This window comes from Triturus cristatus, chromosome 1_2 (genome assembly GCF_964204655.1).
Source record: "Triturus cristatus chromosome 1_2, aTriCri1.1, whole genome shotgun sequence".
NCBI lineage: Eukaryota > Metazoa > Chordata > Amphibia > Caudata > Salamandridae > Triturus > Triturus cristatus.
Window position 1 is genome coordinate 295,236,015 of NC_140580.1, and position 27,238 is coordinate 295,263,252.

General features: G+C 46.2%; 1 protein-coding gene across 2 annotated transcripts in view; it reads left to right on the plus strand.

The window, feature by feature from the left end:
• Positions 1–27,238, plus strand: part of PLA2G12B (phospholipase A2 group XIIB) — a 200,494-nt gene that overhangs the window by 57,209 nt on the left and 116,047 nt on the right. The window lies entirely within an intron of this gene.

Here is a 27,238-nt window from a genome sequence, read left to right on the forward strand (position 1 = left end):
GCAGGGAAGGCATATCTGCTTTTATGCAGCAGGGGCTTAACAAATGAATGCTCCAGCTGGGTGGGAGCATACTTTTGTTTCCCCACGCTTCTGTGGGCAGGAAAACACACATTGCTCAGGCCCAGAGGGAGCAAGAAAAAACATCTGATACCTTCAGGTGGGAGCAATGCCGGCTCCTTCAGCATGAGGGAAGCTAGCTGGAGCTGTGTGACCCTGGGGCTTCCTTGCAGCCCCCAATTTGCTTTTTACTAGGTGGCTCGGGTGGACACTGGGTGACACTCACCTAAAAGAAATGCATATGAGGTCCCTGGGGCCTGTTAAGACTCAGGGAGGGGGGAGCCATGCGTCCCTCCCCTATATTTAACTAATGTCCCCTGGGATGGGGTCCCCAAGTCCTCTTTTGGCTTGGGGAGGGGAGTCTGTATGCCTCCTCCCCTTACAGACAATGGGGATAGGGGCCCTGGGTGCCCTTGGGGTTCAGGAAGGGGGTCTACTGCCCCCTCTTCTTTACAAAAAGGTTTTGGCTCCAGGGGATGGAGCCTCTGGGGCCTTAAGTGGCTCAGAGAGGTGGGCACATTTCCCCTCTCCTTTAATAAAATGAATTGGGAAGGTGGTCCCCAGGGTCCGAAGTGGCTTGGGGAGGGAGGTTTCGCTAATGGCCAAAGACCATGCACGGTAGGGGGTTAGCTGTAAGTACTATCATACAATGTTACTTTATGTTAAAAAAAAACTAGAAAATCACTGAAAAAACAAAGGTTAAAGTAATGTTATATAGGTGAGAATTTCAGCAACAGCTTAACATTTTAAATGTCCAGAACCACTGAAATTCACCAGTTATAGTTATCTCAAGTAACCATAACTCATGCTCTAAGGTAACTATAACTCACTCCCTCGCCATTTTTTGCTAATTACCCCCACATATTACATCACTCATTAGGTTAGGTTAAAGTAACCTAACGGCATGAATTATAGTTACTTGAGATAACTATGCCTGGTGAATTTTCGGTGTTTTGTACCTTTTAAACGGTCCGTTATCACTAAAGTCTCACCTAACCATAACATTACTTTTACCTTTGTTACCTTTATATAGTAATATATATTTATTTAATTATACTTACCTGAGTGGAGAAGGTATCTGCATGGTAAAGACTGCCTAGGAAAGGCATGCATTGTGAAGTTATACAACCCACTGTGAAGACATACAAGTGTGTTTCTTCAAAACATTCGCTAGTCTACCTGAAATCAGACATTTTTGTGAAACTGTAGCATTGCATGTACCGTTTTGTTGACATCTCAGGGTCTCGACCCCGCCTATGCGGAAATGTGTAGCAGCCTTGTGAAGAAGAGTGCTGCATTCACAAACTAGGCGAATTGCTAAAAAATACACAAAAGTAGATTGTTTGGCAGACTTGAGGTCTGATTATAGTTAGGATGCTAATTAGCTTCCGGGTGCATACTCCCGTCCACTTCTTCCAACGGGTTATTCGCAGTCAATGGTTTACTTGCTCCTGTAACTGGAAAAATACCCCCAAACCTGGTCGTTGTCAATAGAAACTCGAAATAATGAGTTTATTGTGGTGCTCACAGTAGCTATTTATTGCTCAGTCATGTAGCAAACGATGTAATGTTTCAACCTAGTACCGCACTAAGGGGCTCATTATGATGGCGGGCGAACGGTGTTTGGGACCGCCCGCCAGACATGCGGTGGTCCCACCACTGCTATTAGGATGCGTGCGCCCACCATACTGGTGGGCGCATCCTGGGCCTTTATCATTGTGGGCAGTGCTGCTGGCTGCAGCACCGTCCACAATGATAGAGGTGCATGCTCCGCATTTCCCTGCACCACGTGGCAGGCACCACGTGGTTCCTGCCACTTGGTGCATGGAACTTCAGGGGGGTACCATGGGTACCTCACCAGTGCATCCCTCCCCACACAGGCCCCAAAGCCAGTCTCCGCCTGTCTTTTTGCGGCGGGATATCCTGCATGGCACCGCCTCAATGTTGCCCTAGTTCTGGGTTCCGAAAGGCGGCCGGAAAAGGACCGCCTTGCGGAACCATGGCGGACGGACTTTCCATCCGTCGTGCAACCATAGTGATTCTCACCGCCTTCCTAATGTGGCGGTGAGAATTTTCTGTGTGATGGCGGAAGGACCGCCACCGCAGGCCCGGTGGTGGCGGTCCTTCCGCCATCATAATGAGCCCCTAAGACCTTTGCACAAACCTTGCCTTTGTCGTTTTGTTAGTTATGGAGACGCAGGGGAGGTTGGAGTCTGTTCGTTTCTAAAAAATCACCCAAGGTGGACACGTTAACAAAACGCAAACCCGGGCTGTCCTCGTGGGAGTAACAACAAAACCCTGTACGGCGAGACTAGGCCTCATGCCACGTCGTCGAGCAAGGGTAAGCGGAGTTGTAAAGCGAGTGTCGAAAGGTTGATAGTGAGCGATATTCAGCTAATATATTTACCTGACACTTCGACCTTCGTCGTGCAGCTGCTAGCTTGGCGGTATATTGTAAAGATAGAATTGAAAACAAGGTCAAAGAGCGGGACCTTGGAAGGCATTGTGTTAAAAGCTCAGCTCCCATAAGGCAACGGCAGGGTCAAAGATCACAGCCAAGTAAGCAATTTTAATCTCAGAATCGAACTATTTAATTTACCGTCCCTAAACCAGTGCTGTTTGGAAAGGCTGCGCTCAGCACTCTAATGCATTCAAAGAAGGCCTTCAACATGTTTGCCATTCTCTCTTTAGATGACGGCTATGGATCTTGTCTGTGAGGAAAAAACTCTATTTCCCTTAAGGTATATCTCGCGTGTAGGCCTGTAAATCGTTTTGGCTCATTTCTTTGTTGAGTGAAGAGATCTCGCGTATAGGCCTGTAAATCGTTTTGCCTCATTTCTTTGTTGAGTGAAGAGATAGATTAGATTGCATTGTTAAATAATCCTTTGCTTGTTTTCCGATTACTGGGAAGTAGAGCTGCAGTGTTAACAATGTCCTCAAGATGGTGCTACTGGATAGGGATATTTTGTATCTCCCACCGAAAGTAGTTTGCATGACAGTAAGGCCTGTAAAATGGCACTTAGCCACTTCTGTTCTTGACGGCATTTGATAAGGAGTAAATGTTGGAGGAAAAAACACCATCTTCGAAACAGGTGAACACCGCAGACAATTTGGCATGGTGGAAAGCGTGGGATCATACATACATAAAGTCATACAGAAGACACTTCAAATAACTTTAAAACGCAGCAGCCAAACTGAAGCCGATACTGGAAAAGAGTCCCCACACCGTCCATCTGTGAAAGACGCTCTCCGTTTATCAACAGGAACGCTCCCAAATTGGGACTGTAGTATTGGTGGTATGCGAAATGCATTAACAAAGGCATCGTAAGCCACAATCCAATCATGACCGAACTATTTATAAACAAAAATAAATACACGTTTGCAGATGAGATTGGAAAAATTTCAGCTAAATGTAAAAAACTCTCTTCATAAATGTGTTCATACCACGAACCGCCCTACTAGAACATGTCACATGCGTGTAAAAGACCTCCAAAACAGGAAAGTGTCAAAGTCATGGATTGCCTAAAAAGAAAAGTAGTACAGTATCCCTTCAGGAGTCCTTCTCATGCCAGTTCTAAACAATGAGAGCCTCGCCTCCCATCCCAAACACACGCTTTCATAAACATCCGAAGTTTTAAAAGACCATAGACAGATAACATCCGTCATCCAGGTTTACTATTGAAAAGGTCATATATAGACCCTCCCTCCAGCCTTCCTCCTATCGTTGTTCGCCTGTCACCCACACTTCAGATAAGTTGCACTCACTCTTTAGGTCTCGAGACATTTTGTTTACTGTTAGTGGGCTTGGAGCCACTCTCAGCCTCTCAAAGTCACTCTCAATTGCTTGCTTCCTGCAGGTCAGTTCTGCGGCTGGCACTTGCCTCTTCCTGCATGTGACCCTCCCCAAAAGCCCCCCAAGTACAGTTTCCTTACACTGCTCACACTTTTGGGACATATTTTATTCTTTTTGTGGAGCCACTGTACAGATTGCATCTTTCCTAGCTGGCTCTGTCGTTTGCTTGTTGGTTTAGGTTGTCCAGCTTGACTTTGTCTCTCCTGTGAGTACTCGCTATCTGTAAACAGGCCTTTAAATCTTGTTCTTGTCTTGTCTCATTTGATGTGCATTTAAAGACAGAGGTCCAATGTCAGGGTTTGTATTCCAGGGAACTTGGGGTTTACTTTTCTTTCACTGACTTCAAAGTGAGCGAATTTATTTGACAATCCATCCTGCTGAGTACCCGTGAGAGAGGCCAAGTATAGGATGTTATCTTTTCTAGCACACACCAAAAGTGAACAGTGCTGATATTTCAGAATACAGCAGAATGAGAACAGTAGAAATTAAGCAATTTTTTTTTGTAATTCTAAAGTGTGGTGGAAACAAATATTTTAATACGATCAAAACAAATCAATACACTTGGTGATGACATTTCCACTCATTATCATTTGTGTGCAGTAAAACTGTATGTCTGTGCAAATGTAGTGTCCATTTATGTGTTGTCTGTAATGACAGTGCACTATCACACCATGCATAGTCCACACTATGCCACTCCACTTTACACTACTTACTCTCTACAACACTCTACATCACTTCACTCTACAAAACTCTGCTCCACTATATGCTCTTCCACTCTATGCAATGCCACTCCACGCCATGCCACTAAACCCCACGACACTCAACTATAAGACACTCAATGACACGGCTCGCCACTCCACTCCACACCCCTCCACTCGACGCCCCTCCACTCCATTCTACCCCACTCCACTCCAATCTACCCCAACCCAAACTGCCCCACTCCAATATACCTCACTCAACTACAATCTACCAACTCCAATCCAATCGGCCATTCTAATCTCCCATCTCTTATCCACCCAATCTATCTCAATCTACCCCATTCCATCTACCTTATCAAGTCCACCCAATCTACCCCACTCTACTCTACTCCACTATTACTCTACTATGCTCCACTCTACCCCAATCAACCTCACTGCACTTCACTTCACTCTATACCACTGCAATCTACCACACTTCACTCCAATCTAACCCACTCCACCCCAATCTACCCCACTTTAGTCTGGCCCAATCTACTCCACTCCAATCTACTTCACTTCAGTCTACTCCATGCCACTCTACCCCAATTCACCCTACCCCTCTCTACTCCACTCCAACCTACCCTACTCCACTCCGATCTACCCAATTTCCTCCTACCCATTCCAATTTACCCCATCTACCCCAGTCTACTCTACCCCACTCCATTCCGATCTACCCTACTCTAATCAACACAAACTACCCCACTCTAAGTGCCCTTTTCCACTCCAATCTACCCCACTCCAACCTACCCCACTCCATTCCAATCTACCCTACTCTGATCCATCCATTCTACCCCACTCCAAGTACCCCACTCCAATCCAATCTACTCTAATCCACCCCACTCAACTCTTCCCCAATACACCCTATTCCAATCTTCCCCAATATACTTCACTAAACTCTTCCCCAATCTGTCCCAATTTTCCACACTCCTATCTACCGCAATCCACCCAAATCTACTCCTATCTACCCCAATACACCCAAACCTACCCTACTCCAATCTACCCCACTCCAGTCTACTCTACCCCACTCCATTCCAATCTACCCAACTCTAATCAACACAAACTACTCCACTCTAAGTGCCCTTCCCCACTCCAATCTACCCCACTCCACTCCAACCTACCCCACTCCATTCCAATCTACCCTACTCTAATCCACCCATTCTACCCCACTCCAAGTGCCCCATTCCAATCCAATCTACTCTAATCCACCCCACTCAACTCTTACACAATCTACCCTATTCCAATCTTCCCCAATATACTTCACTAAACTCCACCCCAATCTGTCCCAATTTTCCACACTCCTATCTACCGCAATCCACCCAAATCTACTCCTATCTACCCCAATACACCCAAAACTACCCTACTCCAATCTACCCCACCCCACTCCAATCTACCCCACTACACTACAGTCTACCCCACTCTTCTCCAATCAATCTATCTCACTCCACACAACTACAATCTACCCAACTCTAGACTACCTCAGTTTTCCCCAATATACCCGACTACAATCTACCCCATTAAACCAATCCACTCCAGTGTACCCCAATGTAGCCCACTCTACTGTAAACCAATATACCCCACTCAATTCTACCCTCATCTACCCCACTCCACGCTATTCTAAACAAACCTACGTCACACCATGCTTCCCCAGCCTATCCACTCTATGCTACTCCAATCTACCCCATTCCACTCCACCCCATTTCAATCTATCCCACCCACCACTCCGCCACTAACGTTTAGGCATGCTGAACAACAGCCACACTGGTGTACAACATGGCTAAAACAAATTGCCAAAGCCAATAACTCTCACATGGGCTAGATCAATTGGATTTGCCAATGCTTGTTTCTTTGTAAATGTATTCATGTTTAATCAATCATATTGTTATGGCTTTTGTTTTGTTACTGCTCTGCGGGGTGAGCGGTGTTATTTCCCTATGCCCCTTTCTGCACGCTCCCCGTCCATGTACTGGGGCAGGGAGGCTATCTAGTGTGTGGGTGAATGGGCAATGTGTGTGCTCAATTTCAAGCTTTCCTGAACTCCCGCTGCATGTCAGTCGTGTTTCTTGCCCTCAAGTGTACCCTGAGGGCAGCAGTGGGCGTGGCGGACACTGGAAGGTCAAAATTACTATTCTAACTCCAGTCCTAGAATATTTGGGGAAAGAGCAACTTTCCCCCAATAATTCCAGGAGGTTTATTTAGTATTACAACTCCAGGCTTGGTGTATTTTGAGGATAAGTTATACATTTCCCAAGTATTTTTAGGAATGGTTGAAAAGCATGAATTTTGAATGGCAAAAAGTGATGTCCTGAGGGCTCAGCTCTGGGCAAAAAAAAACGGAATATCAGGTGATGGGGTCTTTTCCTTGGTTCCCAAAATCTCACAAGATGAGCTTTGTTTACAGGGAAAACAAATAAATACAGGAATAAGATGCAGCACTACACAATTCCGTAGCTGCCATCGGCATGGCAGCAAGGAAGGCTGTTTGTAAACAGCATAATGTGCAACCTGCTCCAGTTAATGACGCAGAGCAGGCTCAACATATTTCAAGTGCAGATCTGCAGTTTTTTATAAAAGAGGCAGTGGATTCTGCAATGGCAGAAACTAATTCTACGAGAGCTAAATGGGATGATGATGGTGATCAAGAGTGATCCTTGAGGAAGATATATTCAATCATCTCAATTAGAGTCCTGAAACATATCAGGGACATGCTAGGGTCTGAAGACAAGGCCTGGAATGAAGAGTTCTACGCACAGTAGGATTCTTCGGATACTTATACTCTGCCGCTCCATTATGTGATTAAGAAGTTAATTCTTAAAGAGTGGAAGGACATTGATAAGGTGCCAAACCTAGTATTCTCAACAAGAGATATGTCCTAGATGATTTTGAAAAGACGTGTCCTCAAGTTCCAAAAGTCATCACTATTTTGGCTTCTATGGCCCCCACATCTTTGTTGGCTTCAGAAGAGTCCACTTAATCAGATGCAGCAGATAACGTTGAGGCGTACCTGAAAAGATACTATACTGCTTCTAATTATGTCTTCAGAGCCCCTACCTATGCGGTATTTGCAACCCAGGAGCTATCAAAGGACTTTCATGAACTTCTTGAATGCTTGCAGGCAAATGAGGACCCTTCTGCGTTATTGGCCAATATGAAAATGTTTACTAATTTTCTTTCAGATGCTACCTTTGACCCTCTTCGGGCTTCCACTTTGGTAGAAGGATCATCTATATCTGGGAGAAGGATATTATGGTTAAGATCTTGAAAGTTGGAGTAAAGCTAGCATGCCTTGCTCTATCAGTTACCTTTCTTGGGACAGAAATTATTTGGTCCAGAGCTCGATGATTTGGTCCGTAAAGTCGCAGACGAAAAGAAAATGTTGAGGCCATTTAAGACTCTGCCACATAAGAAATTATTCTTTCCCAATAAGGGGGCTTTTACTTCTCAGGATAAGCAGCCCTTTTGAGGACAGGCCTATGGTCAGGGACTGTGTTCAACAATAAAAATCAATCTAACAACCACAGGAAATCAAGCCATCAGTCAACCACAAAAATGATTCTATGATGGTAGAGGGAAGACTACAGCAGTTTTATCAGCAATGGGCTCACACAAATTCATAACATAATGTGTATTTGTAAAGCGTAGGTTCACCCAGAAGGGTATCTTGGCGCTAAAAAACAGATGTTTATTGTTACCCAATTGTACTCTCAATTTATCGATGTTCGAAGGATTGAACGCTGAGTGGACCCTCTGGGACTTAAACCTGTGACCATGAGGTAGAGCACATGCCCCTACAGTGGGCGCATTACTGCACTAAACCACCAGACACAGCTATTAAATTCCAGGGTCTCTCAGTAATCCGACATGGCTTTCAAATCATGTTCAAAGAGATTCCTTCGCTCATTCTTCAGGGATACTCCTTTAGTACGAGACAGTGTAAAGCGATTGGCTCTAACAATGGGGCTCAAAGCTCTTCTAGACAAAGTGGTAGTGATTCTATATCCGCACGAACAGAGGAAGACAGGTGTGGTATCCTGCTCTCCTTTATATGTATTCCTTCCTTTGTGTTCTGTGCCCTGCTGCTCAGCCAGTGTGAGTGATGTCATAGAATGATCATGTCTGCCTGATTGAGTGATATGTCAGTTGGAGTGTGTGGACTAAGCAGCTGGGATGCTTCTCCCGACGCGGCTGCTACTTCTACTACCTTAAACCTACTATTCCTGTAACCTAAGACACCTTCTTTAATCTGAAGAATAAACTACCTTTTGGATTCACCATCATCTCTGCCTACCCTCATACTTGCATTATTTCACTGGCGACGAGTGGAAAACAGACCTACTGTGGAGGAAAGGCCACTACTGAGACAAAGGAGATAATTGTTTCAACGGAAGGAGAGATAAGATTGAAACTGAAATATAACTAAGAGTTCATCCAAGAAATTCGGTAAGCCTGCGAAGAATCAATGCGCCTGGTAGCGTCACCGGTGTCTATTTGCGTCAGACAGTCTCATCCCAGGGTATTGTGACAGGCGCTGCTGCAGTAATGCTATTTTGGAGAGCGTTGGCAGTACTTGCAATTGATGAGCCTGCTGATGAGCCTCCAACAATTTGCAAATTGAAACTGCAGCTGCTGTCGTTACATAACTTGCGAGCCTACAGTGCACTGGCTGTGAGTATGTGCAACTGAACACTTGAACTGAACTGGTTTCATCGTACCGCTGGGGAGTGGAAAAGTTCCAGTTTTTATACGCTTGTTGCCACTGGGATTATTGTTTGGTTTCCTCAATTTTAGCCCCCGTTGTGTTAGCGTGACAGGTGAGCTGCAACATTTTTTTTTTTATAAATAAAAATGGGGCTTACGTTATATGCGTGTCCCCTTACTTTTGTAACACTGCAGATGTTGCGTTTTTTGAAAACAATGGCACATGGGCTGTCATGCGCTGTACTTGAAAGTCCTTACTGGTGAGCGGCCTCTTTTAAAATGCTGAGCGTGCTCTCCACTCTTCATTCTCTGCACCAGCAGCTTTTAAACAATGGCACATGGGCTGTCATGCGCTGTACTTGAAAGTGCTTACTGGTGAGCGGCGTCTTTTAAAATGCCGAGCGTGGTCTCTACTCTTCATTCTCTGCACCAGCAGCTTTTAAACAATGGCACATGGGCTGTCATGCGCTGTACTTGAAAGTCCTTACTGGTGAGCGGCGTCTTTTAAAATGCTGAGCGTGGTCTCTAGTCTTCATTCTCTGCACGAGCAGCTTTTAAAACAATGGCACATGTGCTGTCATGCGCTGTACTTGAAAGTCCTTACTGGTGAGCGGCGTCTTTTAAAATGGTGAGCGTGGTCTCTACTCTTCATTCTCTGCACCAGCAGCTTTTAAACAATGGCACATGGGCTGTCATGCGCTGTACTTGAAAGTCCTTACTGGTGAGCGGCGTCTTTTAAAATGGTGAGCGTGGTCTCTACTCTTCATTCTCTGCACGAGCAGCTTTTAAACAATGGCACATGTGCTGTCATGCGCTGTACTTGAAAGTGCTTACTGGTGAGCGGCGTCTTTTAAAATGCAGAGCGTGGTCTCTAGTCTTCATTCTCTGCACGAGCAGCTTTTAAACAATGGCACATGGGCTGTCATGCGCTGTACTTGAAAGAGCTTACTGGTGAGCGGCGTCTTTTAAAATGGTGAGCGTGCTCTCCACTCTTCATTCTCTGCACGAGCAGCTTTTAAACAATGGCACATGGGCTGTCATGCGCTGTACTTGAAAGTCCTTACTGGTGAGCGGCGTCTTTTAAAATGCTGAGCGTGGTCTCTAGTCTTCATTCTCTGCACGAGCAGCTTTTAAAACAATGGCACATGGGCTGTCATGCGCTGTACTTGAAAGTGCTTACTGGTGAGCGGCGTCTTTTAAAATGCTGAGCGTGCTCTCCACTCTTCATTCTCTGCACGAGCAGCTTGCCTCGAGCCTTGAGGTGGCATGAGGGTGAAATGATTCTAGGCACTCATTTTGTGAGACTGCTATGACCTCCTTGGAGTTTTCCTGACATGTTGGTATCTCCGTATTGAACTGCTGGTGCGTGCACGATGTCTGCAGTCTGAGGCTGACATCAGTCTGGTTTATGGATTGCTGATAACAGCTTCTATAACCTCAAGAAAATGACATAGAGCAACGTTTTAGGGGCCATTTTTCTGGATTGGGATGGATTATGTGGTTTTATACAGGGAGTGCAATCTTTCTATTTTTGCCTTCTTTGCACTCAATTTTTATTTTCATTCTGGCATTCTGGCACAGCTGATTCGGACTTAGATACCCAAACGCTCACTGCACACAGAACAGCAGGACTTCCCGCTCAGTTTTGGGATTTTGGAATATTTTCGTGTATATACTCCAGGATTGTGCACTAACTTTGGAGCTGGTTACATTTTCTTTTCTTCCCAGCAGGTGTAGATTCGGGTACTAGGTGGAGCACCAGTGTTATATCTCACCAATTTTCTTGCAGGCCTTTCTTAACAAGCCTGATTAATTGCATTCATTATTTCTTTTTGCATTTGCAAATAGCAATAATTTGCGGGTGTTGAGCCATTTGATACCCATACTGAATTTTTTTAATGCATGATTATGTATGTTTTATACAAGTTCTGCTGTCTACTTGTAAGTGTTTTGCCAGGCTGAATTTGTTCTTGCTTATATTTAAAAACATTTATGTCATGGAGGTAGTCTCCATGTATTGCCTTAGCTGTGATTTTTCTAGGACATTTGTGTACCTTGTTCTATTGTTTCTTGAGGTCACTTTTCGTGAGGGTATTGTTTTCTGTCTTACGTTACATACAATTACTAGTGCTGGGATTACTTACTTTTTCCCAATCTATTCTTGAATTATTTTGAAGCTTTACTTGAACTTTAGGGTGGTGGGCAGTTTGTTGAGCTCAAACCTTTTGTGATGGGTGGTGAGCGTGATGTTGAGCTCAAACCATACATTTTTTTATGGGGCATATTGCGACAACAAGCTTTACTTGAGTTGTCTAGTAGTGAGTATATATATATATATATATATATATTTTTTTTTAAATCGTTTATTACAGAATCCAAAAAATGTACAAAGATGGGTCTACAACCTTCAGGCCGGCCGCTAGCAAACAGGAAGAGCATATAATACAAGCAGTAAAACACACGCTGCGGCAGAAGAGAGGTCACAGGAGTTGAAAGAAGCGTCGGCAGCCACACCATCCGGACCCCACACAACGGTTTCATTTTTATATAAGAAACGAAAAAACGAATCCACAAGGCAACCAACAGTCGAAGTAGCAGCATGAGCTCCCCTGGGGGGGACCCTACCGATCCACAGGAATAGCAAGGGGGGGATAGGTCGGGACGGAGACAAAGTGAACTCAATGCCCAGAACCAGGGAGACAAGCAGGCTAAGGAGACTGGGCCGGTGACAGATCAGGCGTCAGCGGCGGGGTACAGATTCCCCCACGGTAGGTGTTCCAGGGGCCCCACACTTTTACCCATTTCCCAGGCTTACCTCTCGCAACATACACTACCTTTTCCCGAAACATACACCAATCCATGTTGTCCTTCCACGCCGAGACAGTTGGCAACCTCTGGGAACCCCACAATTGCGCAATATCACGCTTGGCCACCATATATCCCAGAGTCACCCACCACGTCTGTGGCACTGAGTAGTCGGTTGGCTCCCACACATTTAGGAGACATCTCCTCGCCTCGGGCAGCAGCGTCACATGCGTGACTGCCTGCAAAACCGCATGCACACCACGCCAGAATCGCGCCACCTCCGGGCATTCCCACAAAATATGGAGAAAAGTCCCCAAAGCACCACACCCACGCTTACACAACCCGTCCACAGCATAGCCCATACGCATCAGACCCGGCCCCGTAACATAGACCCTATGGAGTATCTTGAGCTGGACGAAGCGAAGGCGAGCCGGTATGGCCACCTCTTTCGGGGAGGCCACCGCAGACACCCAGTCCTCGTCATCCAGCTCCAGTCCATCAGCCCCCCACGCCTCACGAAGGCCAGTCAGCAGTCCCGAGCGATCATTGATGAGCTTTTTGTAAATTAATGAAATCGTGCCGTCCGGTACATGCCCATCTAACACTCTATCTTCCAGAGGGGAGTACTCCGGGATGGAGGCAACATCCGGGAATACGGAGCACAGCGCGTGACGGACCTGCATATATCGAAAGTACTCCCTGTCCTGCAACTGGAATTCCGTCTGCATCACCTCGAACGTCTTTAATCCACCCTTCGTCCAGAGATCGCCCACCTTGCTGATGCCTATCATGTCCCACTTCTCAAAGCCCTTCGAGGTCCACAGGGAGCCCAGCCGCTCCGATGCATACAGTGGCGTCGCCCGGGTCAACCGGTCCTTCCACCCCATCGCCAAGTTAGCCGCGTGCCACACCCATACCGCGACCCGCGTAGGGCCCGTCAGACGCGCGTCAAGCGATCTAGAATACAGCGCCCGATTATAGTCGCCACCCGGCAGTAATAGTTTATCCATTTCAAAGGCCGGGTTAAGCGCGGGCCCATAAAGGCCGTGGTTTATCGCAGCCAGCTGGGAGGCCCAGTAATACCGTTTGATGTCTGGGAGGGCGACCCCCCCGTCGTACCACGGGAGCGTCAGCTTCGCAAGGGCGATACGCGGCCTACCCTCCCAGAACAGGCGTCGCTGCAGACTCTCCACCTCGCGAAAGTAGCGCGCCGGGACAACGTCCATCGTATTCTGTAAAGCGTACAGGAAACGTGGCAGCGACATCATCTTAAACAATGCCGCACGGCCGAGCGGTGAGAGCGGCAAGCGCCTCCAACGCGCCACGTCATCCTTCAGGCGCTGGAGGGGGGGGAGCAAGTTCTGTTTATATCGGGCCTCCGCGTCCAGGGTAATGAAGATACCCAGGTACTTAAATCCCTGCGGAGCGATCTGGATCGGACAACCCCGCGGAAGGATAGGAGCCTCCCCGGAAAGGACATACACACAAGATTTAGCCCAATTGATGACTAAGCCGGAGTTGCGGCCAAATTAGTGCAAAACATCAACTAGTACAATCAGTGATTTACGCGGGGAGGCAAGGTATAAGAGAATATCATCCGCGTAAAGGGATACGCGATCCTCATACTCGGGGGTCCATCGGAGACCACGGATAGAAGGATGCCACCGCAGCCACTCCGCCAGGGGCTCCAAGGCAAGCGCGAAGAGGAGCGGTGATAACGGGCAGCCCTGCCGCGTGCCCCTACCCAGCTCAAACGGAGCCGACACTCTACCATTCACCGCCACCTGCGCCAGCGGTCCGGAATACAACAATTTCACCCAACCGATGAATCCCGGGCCAAAACCAAACTTCGCCAGTGTCGCCCAAATATATGGCCAATCAAGCGTGTCGAACGCCATAGTGGTGTCCAGGGACGCCAAAATGGCCGGCTCTCATATGAACGGGACCCGCGCGAGCACCCCATGCAAACGCCGCAGATTGAGCGCAGTGTTGCGATGAGGGATAAAGCCGGACTGATCCTGGTGAATCAGATCGCACACCACGCCAACCAGCCGATTAGCCAACACCTTGGCAAGAATTTTGGGTTCCGCATTCAGCAGCGAAATGGGCCTGTAGGACGTGACCCGATCCCGCGGCCTCCCCTCCTTATGAATAACCACGATAGTGGCCAGACGCTGGTCCAGCGGGAGGGAACCCGCCGAGCGGGCCGCGAGGAACATAGCACGGAGATGTGGCGCCAGCGTATCCGGTCGTAATTTGTACAATTCAATGGGAAGGCCATTAGGACCCATGGCCTTGCCGGAGGCGACCGAGCGTATGGCGAGGGCAATCTCCTCAGATGTTGGGGTCGCGTCCAACAACGCTTTATCCTCCTCCGAAAGGGAAGGCAACGCAATGTCTTTAAGTAAGGCATGGGAGTCCTCTTCCGAGCGGGAAGATACCGGGGAGTACACCCCACGGAAATATTCTGCAAAGCAATCGACAATTTCTCCTGGGTCAGTGACACACACACCATCCAATTGCTCAATCGACGGAACAACTCGACTCGCTCTCTCCTTTTTATCCAGCCACGCAATCAGTTTACCAGCCTTATCACCCACATCATACAGTCTCCCCTGTTGCTCCCTACTGAGGCCCCTGGCTGCCTCCGTGACGAGGGCCTTGTAGTCCGCCTGCTTGAGTCGGAGAGCATGCAATTTGTCCTCCGTCACCCCACACTCCAAATCACCCTCCAACTCAGTTATCTCAGTTTCAATACGGGTCACCTCCTCCCGCTCGCGCCTCCGGGAATGGGTAATAAGGGACAGGGCCTCCCCCCGGAGTACCGTCTTGAACGCCTCCCACAGAGAGACCGCCGAGGACACAGACCCCACATTATCTTCAAAATATCGCTTAAGGGATTTAACCAACTCTGTGCGAATGGTGGGGTCACGCAGGTACCAGGGATTAATCGGGACCATCCTCCCCTCCCCCCTCGGGACAATGTCGAAGTGCAACAGGAGCGGGGAGTGGTCTGAAATACCCCGCGCCAAATGGCGCACCTCCCCGACCCTCCCCGCATGCGCCGCTGGCATTAGGACATAATCTAGCCTCGAAAGACTGCCATGGGCCCCGGAATGAAAGGTGTACTGTATCTGCGTAGGGTGTTTCAAACGCCAGCAATCCACCAGCCCCAAGGTATCCAAGAGGCCGGACAACCACGCTTGGGCACGGGGGAGATCCCTAGGGGGGTGACGATCCTCAGTCCCGGAAACCACAGCGTTAAAATCCCCCCCAACCACTAGAATCCCCTCCGGAAGGCCAAGGAGGAGGCGCCCCAGATCCGCAAAAGTAGTCGTTTGCAACCCCGGCGGGACATAAATAGAAACGAAAACAATCACTCTGCCCTCCAATCTACCCACCAGAACCGTGTACCGTCCCCTGTCATCATGGAGCACCTCATCAACTTCCAACTGGAGCGAGGTCTTAGCCATAATGCCCACACCCCTTGAACCAGACGTGAAGCCCGAGTGGGCCATAAGGCGGTAGCCCCGTCTATTCATAGCACGAAAGGAGTTTCCAATGAGGTGTGTTTCCTGCAGAAAGACTATATCAGGTGAAATTCGTTTTAGGAACTGCAGGACCACCCCCCGTTTTATCCTGTCCCCCAGTCCATTAACATTCCAGGACAAAAGACTCAGTCCCCTACCCCCCATCATAGCCGAAAGCGATCAATCGCCCCCCAGAGAGCACTTTAGGAATAGCACAACAATATTTCTGCCTTGTGGTACAAATGAACAATACCCCACCCCAACCCAACCGCCCCAACAAAACTCCCCCCTCCCTGCACCCCTGCATGAGCCCAGACAGCCCCCCCAACTTGCAGTGTGCCTGTCGCCCCTGTGTAATTTAAACTACTAAGACCCCCTAGAGGAGGAAAGAGCACCCCCTCGAGACCCCGCACCACCTCCAATGGAGGGGAGACAAGACACGACAGACAAAAGACCCTAAGCTTGGCCGAAAGTGGCAGCATCCGGAGTGAGCCCCCGCATCAGTACCTCAGACCCGGTCCGGTGGGCACTCTCCTCCCGCCGCCATCCCGATCATGACCCCCAGACAAAGTGTCCAGCCAGTCCCCGGCCGTTTCAGGACGGTCAAAAAAGTGAGTGCGACCATCCACCTCCACCCGCAGCCTGGCCGGGAAGAGCATGGCGTATTTTAAGTTCATGCCTCGAAGCCGCCGCTTGACGCCCAGGAAACTCAGTCTCTGCTTCTGGACCGCTTGGGTGAAGTCGGGATAAAAGTTCACCTCCATGTTCTCCAGCTTAATCGGCCCTTGCAGTCTGGAAGCTTGCAAAATCGCATCCCTGTCCCGAAAGTTAAAAATACGGGCAATAAGAGGCCGCGGAGGGGCTCCGACCTTCGGTCTGCCCCCGGGAACTCTATGGGCCCTCTCCACAGCAAAGAATTTACTCAGTCCTCGAGGCTGGAGATGGGTAGTGATCAGGTCCTCCACAAAGAGATCCGCCGCCGACTCCTCCCGTCCCTCGGGTACTCCGATGATACGGATATTATTCCTCCGGGCCCGGCTCTCGGAGTCCTCCAGGCGCCGTTCCATGAGCGCACTTGCCTGACGGAGCCGGTGCACCTCCGTTTGAAGGGCCGCCACCTCAGTCGTGAGGCCCGACGCGGTGTGGGCCAAAGAGTCGACCCGGTCGTTAGTCTTAGAGAGATCAGCTCTCACAAGGTTGACATCAATGAGGACCGCGTCGATTTTGTGTGCTAGAGTGTCAAACTGCTGGCCCACTGAGGCCTTCATCTCAGCAATGGCGCCCATGACGTCTTGCAGAGACAGATCCGTAGGCAAATCCGGGGCATCCGGGGGGCACTCAGAGGACTTGTGCGATCCGCCGGGAGACCCCTTCGGGAGGGTGTAGCGGTCCATGATGTTGGCCTGATGTGCGGTGCCACGCCGGGTCGACTTGGCCTTCAACCGATCCCCATCCTGCTTCGTGGCCATTGTCGCGTGTCTCGCACCCACACCAGCCACGCAGTGGAGACCAAGCAATCAAGGCCGCGAGCCCCGGGGGCCACCCCAGGACGGCAGAGCGGGCCACAGCAGGCAGGCAGGCAGGGTCTCTCAGCGAGGCCACCCCAACACAAAGAGCGCCGTGATCCCACTTGCGATAACGGCAAGGGGACTCAAAAGTGAAAGTGTGGGGTACGCGACTCGCCAGGCCCAGCCCGCCGTTGTTGTTCACTTTGCCACTGGGTCGCCCCCAAACGCGAATCCGGGGTCAGGAGAGAAGTAGGCCGCAAACTTCAGTCGGTGCTCACTCCGGCACCCGAGGTCCGATTCGAAAACGGGAAACGGGTACCACCTCGGCTCAGGCTCACCGACACAGTCCCCTCAACCGATGCAGGAAGAAGACAGGATAAACGTAGGAGGTTGCGGAGGTCCTCGGGAGCCTCGCACCTACGCGGCCATCTTGGTTGCGCGCTAGGCTCCTCCGTGAGTATATTTTTGAACTCAAACCATTTTGATGGTTGTATGTTTTGGACCCCAATCTTTTCTGGAATTTACTGGTGGTGGGCATGTTTTGAGCTCAAACCACCTATTGTGCCCTTAGCTTTGCGTGTGTTTGTTGGTGGCTGGCATTTTGGTTTGCTCAAACTTTACTTATATTTTATGGTGGTGGGACAAAGTGCTTTTCGCAAACCATATTGAGGGGGCATTTTGGTTACCCAATCTCAAAGTGCATTTTTGTTGATGGACAGTTTGTTGCACAATACTTACTTGCAGTTTTTTTGTGATGGGTCACGTTTTTGAGCTCAAACAGTTTTGTGGTGATCTGTTCCTACCGCTTTGCATTTGCCAGTGATGGGCAGTTGCACAAAAACTGTTATTCAGTTGCCTTTTACTCGGCGCACTTTAAGTGCATTTTTGTTGATCAGCAGTTTTTTGTGCAATCCTTACTTGCTGTCCCTGGTGATGGGTCACTTTTGTGGGTTCAAACTGTTTTGTGGGGTTATTTTCCTACCTCTTTGCATTTACTGGTGATCGGGATTTGCACCTAAACTATACCCAGTTACCTTTTATTGAGTCCACCTTTGGCACCCTGGTTTTGCATCATCCTTTACTTGGGCATGTTTGTTGCATCATTTGGAGCACATTTATTTCCATTTGCTGAATGGTAGAGAGTGTGCTGTGCATGTGTTATTTCTCTCTGTATTTCCTTTCTTTCCTTTTTTGGTCTTACAATGAGTGTTTTCATCTTATTCGTATTGTTGTGAGTTATTGTCTTCAGGAAGAACGTGTGTGGTATCCTGCTCTTCTTTATATTTATTCTGTCCTTTGTGTTCTCTACCCTGCTGCTCAGCCAGTGTGAGTTTTTTCATAGAATGTTCATGTGTGCCTAATTGAGTGAAATGTCAGTTGGAGTTTGTGGACTGAGCAGCTGGAATGCTGCTCCCGGTGGGGCCGCTACTTCTACTACCTTAAACCTACTATTCCTGTTACCTAAGATGTCTACTCTAATCTGAAGAATAAATTACCTTTTGGATTCACCATCATCTCTGCCTACCCTCATTCTTACGTTATTTCAACAGGATTCTATTCAGTTGTGTTCTCGGTCCCAAAACAAGATAGGGAATATCTTCCAGTCCTAGATCTCAAAGACTTGAACAGTTTTGTGTTGGTCGAACCATTCAGAATGGTGACACTACAAGCCATCATCCCTCAATCATGGAAGGAGACTATCTGGTCATGTTGGATCTCCAGGACACCTACTTTCATGTCCTGATTCATGTGGCCAGCCAACCAATGTTGAGATTTGCATTAGACAATCAGCACTGCCAGTTTTAAGTTCTTTTTGGCTTGGCTACCTCTCCATGAGTGTTTACAAGGTATTGGCTCCAGTTGTGTCTGCTTTAAAACTGAAATGTATTTCTGTATTTGGATGACAGGTTACTTTTTTTGCTCGTTCTCTTTTAAAGACTGAGGAAGATCTTTGCAAGGTGACTACGATGCCGCCGGAGGTAAGTCTGTTGGTGAATCATCAGAAATTGCAGCTCACTCCCTCACAAGTAAAACAGGACATTGGAGCCTGGTCATATGGGTGCTATTTTTATCCAGAAGACAGGAGAACGTCGCTTATTGTCCAATGTTTGCATGCTCTCAAGCCAATCAAGGACTATGGCTCGATTGTGGCTACACACAAAGGGGCTCTTGGCAGCGTCCACAGCAGTTATTCCCTGGGCACGTTTACACCTAAAACCTGTGGACAATCACATTCTTGAACATTGGGCCCTGAGCTCTTGCAAATTATTTCAAGATCTAGTGTGGTGGTTGGAGAAGAAAAAGTTACAGAAGGGGATTCAGTTTCAATATCCACTTCTTGTCCTTTTGACCATGGATGACAGTCAGTATTGGGATATTGGGAGCCCTCAAAGTTTTTCAGTCACAGTTGACGGAAATTAATGTGGTGGTCAAAACAGACAACTAAGTAGCCAGATGATACTTGAATCAGCAGCGAGGCGCAAGAAGTGACTCGCTCAATCAGTTGGCAACTCAGATTTTCCTTTGGGTGGAGAGTCACTTACTGGCTCTCAAGGCAATTTACATCGCTGGAGTGTTGAACATTTGGGCAGACAACCTGAGCGGACATTTACCATCATCAGTGAGGCATCATCTATCTACCCAACAGTTTGGGACATTGTGGTTGGATCTGTTCTCCCCAACGACTAATTAGGTCATAGAAGTGGCTTGTTCTGCAGGATGGTGCTCAGCTGACTGTTCCCATTCATGCCCTCATTACTAATGCTACACAAAACGGAAGGAAATACTGTCACTTTGCATTCACAGTATCAGCCCTCAACTTGTAAAATCAAATGCAAACACTGTGCCCAATTTCAACTTTACAATAGCTTTCACCTTTAGATTTTATGCTTGACACATATGCAGATACAGCCTTTAGAGGCATGGCCACACTGGCTGCCAATTTCACAGGCTTCTGCAGCACTGTCAACCCTGTTTCTAATCCTCCTCACACAACTCACAAATCACTACTGCCTACTGGTGGGTGTGCCCTGTTTGCTGGTCATTTGTGTGTTTTATTTTATGTAGCGAACTGTGCTCTTTTGCTGTGGCTGTCATTCCAGCATTCTCGTGACATTTTTGTTTGCATCAGCCATCCATGTTATGTCACGCAAGAAACTTCTTGTTTGCGTCTGCCATCTGTGTCATGTCAGGCTAGAACCTTTTTGTTTGCATCATCCATCTATTATATTTCACGATAGAACTTTCTTGCTTGCATCTGTCATTTATGTTATTTCACGATAGAACCTTCTTGTTTGCATCTGCCACCTATGTTATTTCACAATAGAACCTTGTTGTTTGCATCTGCCACCTATGTTATTTCACGATAGAACCTTGTTGTTTGCATCTGCCACCTATGTTATTTCATGATAGAATCTTCCGCTTGCATCTGCCATTTATGTTATTTCATGATAGAACCTTCTTATTTGCATCTGCCATCTATGTTATTTCACGATAGAACCTTCTTATTTGCATCTGCCATCTATGTTATTTCACGATAGAACCTTCTTATTTGCATCTGCCATCTATGTTATTTCACGATAGAACCTTCTTGTTTGCATCTGCCATCTATGATATTTCACGATAGAACCTTCTTGTTTGCATCTGCCATCTATGATATTTCACGATAGAACGTTCTTGTTTGCATCTGCCATCTATGTTATTTGACGATAGAACCTTCCTGCTTGCATCTGCCATCTATGTTAGTTCATGATAGAACCTTCTTGCTTGCATCTGTCATTTATGTTATTTCACGATAGAACCTTCTTATTTGCATCTGTCATCTATGATATTTCACAATAGAACCTTCTTGTTTGCACCTGCCATCTATGTTATTTCACGATAGAACCTTCTATTTTGCATCTGCCAACTTTGTTATTTCACGATAGAATTAACCTCAACTGTAATTTAGGTAGTCCTCCAGTGGCTAGAACCATGTTCAAACCTCACATCGGAACTTGGTCAAAAAGGATCTCCTCATCATCTGAAGCACATGTCCACACTAACCCCTGTGCAACATTACAAAATAAATTAACCCCTGTGCAACAAAAATGATTACAAAATAAATTAACCTGCCAATGATCTGACTGACTCATATTCCACAATCACTCTCTGAAGCTTTTGGCAGATCATATTATGGATTTGAGGAGCTGTGAATTGTATGGGTGGCACCATAAAGGATTATTTGGGATTGTAACTCCCTAATGGTGGATTCCATACAAAAGAGGAAGTCATTCTCCCCACAGTACTTACAAAACGTGTGCCACAGAAGTGTGGGAGTAGATTACTGTTGTCAGAATATAATTTGACAGAACCCGGTGTCCTAAATATCGTTTACAAAAGTATCGTCCCATTGGAGTTAATAATAGAAAATGTGCAAAATGATACTAAGGATACAATATTTATGTTAGACGATATTTCTGACCCAGAGAGCTTTCGGGTATCCGATGAATTTGTGCAATTGAAAGCTGGAGCAGTTTCCACACCAGGCTGATGTCACTATGTGCACATTGATCTATAGACTCAGGAAGGATGTCTGTCACATGCAATCTAAGTTAAATTCTTTACATTCCCTGGTCAGCGATCTCTCCTAACACATTACTGATATTGGAAAGGGGAGGGGGAAGATAGATCATGCACTCTAAGCTCTCTGCCAAGATTCTGTCCCTTTAAGCAAGTACATTAGCTCTAATCAGAGATCATGCTTACGTGCACTTCAGCTTGAAAGGCATTTCAAGAGCAAACAATTGAGCAGGGACCCACGCTGCTATCCCTTTTATTGAAGAAGCTGTTATGCAGAGGTGGGAAACAAATCCTGAATGTTGAGTATTCCTTGTTTCATGTTACACCATTTGAAAGGACCAGTACTCTCTGTGTTTGAACTCTTTTTACGCCCTCTGAGCATGTATGTGGATGAATTGTATGAATAAGCGCCAGCATGTCCTTATTTTCATGCTCACTGGTGCCAAGGCCAGTAGGGTTTCACGAAAATGCCCTATCCTAAAATATTCAAAGACTCGAGTTAAGATGATGATCCTCCTTAAATATCTGTTCATATTAATATGATTCTCATCCAGTGTTGGAGCTGAAGCATTCAAATACAACTATGGGCCCTATTTTACGATGTCGGGCAGAGGTTCCTCCCCCAACATCGTCTCGGTCAAGGGACCGACCGACACCTGGTCGGTGGTCCCGACCGACACCCGGTCGGCGGTCCGGACCGACACCCATTCGTCGGTCCCGGCCGACTAATTAGGATGCGGCAAAACACTGCTCTGTCGCATTGCTATACTTTACAATGAGAGCATTTATTCCGGACGGCTTCCATTGTAAAATAGGAGGTGCAGTTCATCCCTGCACCCCGTGGCATGCACCTCAAGGTGCCTTCCACGGGGTGCAGGGATCAACAGTGGCCCCCTCGGCCTCCAACCAGAGGCAGTGCACCCATGGGGGCCCTGCTGGGGGCCCCCAAAGTCGAGATCCAACAGCCTTTCTGTGTCACAAAGGCTGGCACAGAAAGGATGCCGAACCCGAATCGTAATCACAAGGGCGGAAAGAGCCGCCCTTGGGATTACTGACAGCATTCCGACTGGTGGACGGGCTCTCCGAGGCTGCCCGAAGTCAGTCGGAATGACCGGTCAGATTCCTTTCCGACCGCCAATATTGTAATGAGGTGGACGGAAAAGAATCCGAACTGCAAATTATAATGCTGTTGGAAAGGCTCCGACCAATGGTCAGAGCCTTTTCTGAAAGCATTGTAATGAGGCCCAATGTACGTAGGGAGATGCTAAAACATTTAAAACCTCACAAAGAAAATGGAAAGACAGCCAACAGCACTTGAAAATAGGAAAGTCATTGAATGTTCCAAGAATGCTCAGTCCCGACCTTTAATGACAAAATGTTGTTTTTCACGTTTCAGGATTATTTCTCTTAACCACCATTTCTCCATAGATTTCTATCCAGTGGAAAAGAACGCATGAGTGTGTCCATTAAGGGCGCTGGGGCGTTGCCCCACAAGCCGCCCGCACCCGTAGCTCCCGCGGCGTCTCTGGACTTAAGTAAACTGAGGAAACTCTCAGTTTACTTAAGTTCAGAGACGCCAAGGGAGAACTGACAATGCATGTCAGTCAATCAGCATGATGTCGGACCGCCCACCCCCTTCAGAGTCTGAAGGGGGTGGGCGGTCCGGCGTCATGTTGACTGACAGGCATTGTCAGACCAGTGGCAGGCAGCAGCACAAGTACGCATGACTTTTGAAGGTCGGCGAATTTTTCCGCCGTGCCCAGTCATGCGCACTAGTGTGTGTTCAGGCTGGCGCATGCCCATTAGGAGAGCGAGGGTTGAGCAAAGGCTCAAACCTTGGTCTCCTAATGGGCAGGCAGGCGGCGAGTAACCCTGCTCTAAGTCAATCCTGGCGCTGCTGGAGCAGCGCCAGGATTGGCTGAGAGGGGTTGCCACTTGCCAGAGGCGCCAACGGACCCGAGGCGGCGCGGACCTGATCAGGTAGGATTTTTATTTGAGAACTCGCCCCACCCCCGCATGACACCTCCCCCCCCCCCCCCCCCGCGACACTCCCGCGAGCCGCGACTGATTGTCCTTCCAGTAGTGACCATACCGACTGAGCTCTGATTTCATCAGAATCTTGAACTGTTCAGTTCCAGTTGCATCAGAGAGGGTAATTACTCACTGGTAACTCTGCCCTTCTCTAAATTAATCGAAAGCCTGACTTACTCCCCTCAAACGGCATCCAAAGCAGGGCCAACCAAGATCCTTCTCCATCGATGACAGCTCTTACTCGGTTCAGTGACTAAATATCGAGGGACAAAATATCGACTATACAAAAAATCGACACTAAAATATCGAGGGACAGAATATCGACTCCCTATCTACAAACAGGTAAGTACTAAAATATCGATTCCAAAATATAGACTGTCAAAATATAGTTAGCCAAAATATCGAATTTTTTAAATGTATTAAAAATAATATAAAATTAATTAAATATTAAAAACAATGAAATAAAACATACATAATATAATATAAAATAGCTTAAAATGTAAACATAATATAAGTATTTTAAAAAAGTCGAGATTTTGTTGGATACTGAGAGCGTAAAAATTACTATTCCCACTCCAGTGAGTGCAACAGTAGGGAAAGCGTTGGATAGCGTAGGGGTAAAAATTACTAATCCCACTCCAGTGAGTGCAACAGTAGGGAAAACGTTGGATAGCGTAGGGGTAAAAATTACTATTCCCACTCCAGAGAGTGCACCAGTAGGGAAAGCGTTGGATAGCGTAGAGGTAAAATTACTATTCCCACTCCAGTGAGTGCAACAGTAGGGAAAACGTTGGATAGCGTAGGGTAAAAATTACTATTCCCACTCCAGAGAGTGCAACAGCAGGGAAAGCGTTGGATAGCGTAGAGGTAAAAATTACTATTCCCACTCCAGTGAGTGCAACAGTAGGGAAAACGTTGGATAGCGTAGGGGTAAAAATTACTATTCCCACTCCAGAGAGTGCAACAGTAGGGAAAGCGTTGGATAGCGTAGATGTAAAAATGACTATTCCCATTCCAGTGAGTGCAACAGTAGGGAAAACGTTGGATAGCGTAGGGGTAAAAATTACTATTCCAACTCCAAACAGTGCAACAGTAGGGAAAGCATTGGATAGCGTAGAGGTAAAAATTACTATTCCCACTCCAGAGAGTGCAAATGTAGGGAAAGTAATGATTTAAATTAAATATAAGATGACATTAATTATCAATACTGATAAAAAGTTAATTAAAAATAATTACCAATTAATAACAATTAATTACCATTTAAAAATATTAATTATCAATTGATAAAAATTTAATACCAATTAATAATAATTAATTACCAATTACAAATTAATTATCAATTATCAATACACATAAATAAAAAATTAATTATTTACTTTATTACAATTAATTTACTTCCCACCCAATTCCCCTACAAACCCACAACCCGCTCCTATTAATAACAAATACAATTAAAATAATTATCAATGAATCAATTAATATAAATTAATTACCAATTAATAAAAATAAATTACCAATTAATAATTAATTCTCAATTAATTAATTAACAAAACATATAAATATAATTAACATTTAATTAACCATTATTAAATTACTTCCCACCCTATTCCCCTATAAACCCACAACCCGCTCCTATTAATACCAAATAGAATTAACATAATTATCAATTAATCAATTAATATAAATTAATTACCAATTAATAAAAATAAATTACCAATTAATAATTAATTATCAATTAATTAACTATCAAAACATATAAATATAATTAACATTTAATTAACCATAATTAAATTACTTCTCACCCTATTCCCCTATAAACCCACAACCCGCTACGGAATTTAATTACGCAATAATTAAATTACATAACATTCATTTGTTTAAATAAATTAAACATACATTACAACAATAATACATCATTTTAACACATATACTACCATACATAACACAATTTTTTTTCCGATATTATGGTAATCTATATTTTCAAATTCGATATTATGGTATTCGATATTTTTAAGGTCTATATTTTGGTAATCTATATTTTTAAGGTCTATATTTTGGTAATCGATATTTTGTACCCCAATTTCGATATTCTGACCTATCTATATTTTGTAGAGTCGATATTCTGTCCACTCTATATTTTAACTTCGATATTCTGGGCAGTCGATATTTTGGAATCGATATTTTGGGTGTTTACCCTCTTACTCAGCTCTGACTTCGTCTGAAGGCATACCTACTTACTCTCAACCCGTTGGAGACGTTTTCTACTCATCACTGGCTCCACTGAAGGGGAGGCCGCATGTGCTCCACAAACCTAGTATTACGCCCCAGAGATAGGGTCCCTGCTGAGCTCTGAATTCATCTTAAACAGGCCTACACTGCCCCAAATAAACAGTGTATAAATACACAATAGAATTGAATACAATCAAAGAATTAGCAAACAATCATAGAAAGTGTCCCAGTGAAAAAGTAATTGAACCTAAACTAAAAGTGACATAACATGTGACAAATGTAAAAGGTTTCAATTATTGAACATAAGGGCGACCATAAGGAATAAAACAATACAATTCACAACACTTGTTAATCGTAAGTGTTGAATAATGATTTGCCCTTGTTTACTGTTGACGGCGTTTCAACCCTATTTAGGATGTAGGGTCTCTTCAGGACCTTAAAATGTCGGGACACCTGAACGGTGGTCTGCACTGCCTGATGAGTAAAGACAGTGACATCGTGAATATAGTGGAAAGAAATGAACTCACAGAGTACCCGGCCGGGTGCCCTAATGAGGGTGGTATCAGGCAGTCAAACAGGAGAATCAGTGTGGATCTCCGTTATAATCACAAGTCATAGTACTTAATTTTGGTTAGCCATTAAGCGAGTAATAGCGCTCTGGATACTGGGAAGCTGGGGGACTTTGGATAATGATTCCAAGTGGGCCAGGTAATGGCTCTCACTTGTGTACGTGGTCAATGATGCGCTTTCACACGACGAAAAAGTGAGAGCCATTACCTGGCCCACTTGGAATCATTATCCAAAGTCCCCCAGCTTCCCCGTATCCAGAGCGCTATTACTCGCTTAATGGCTAACCAAAATTAAGTACTATGACTTGTGATTATAACGGAGATCCACACTGATTCTCTTGTTTGACTGCCTGATACCACCCTCATTAGGGCACCCGGCTGGGTACTCTGTGAGTTCATTTCTTTCCACTATATTCACGGTGTCACTGTCTTTACTCATCAGGCAGCGCAGACCACCGTGTCCTGAAGAGACCCTACATCCTAAATAGGGTTGAAACGCCGTCAACAGTAACAAGGGCGAATCATTATTCAACACTTACGATTAACAAGTGTTGTGAATTGTATTGTTTTATTCCTTATGGTCGCCCTTATGTTCAATAATTGAAACCTTTTACATATGTCACATGTTATGTCACTTTTAGTTTCGGTTCAATCACTTTTTCAC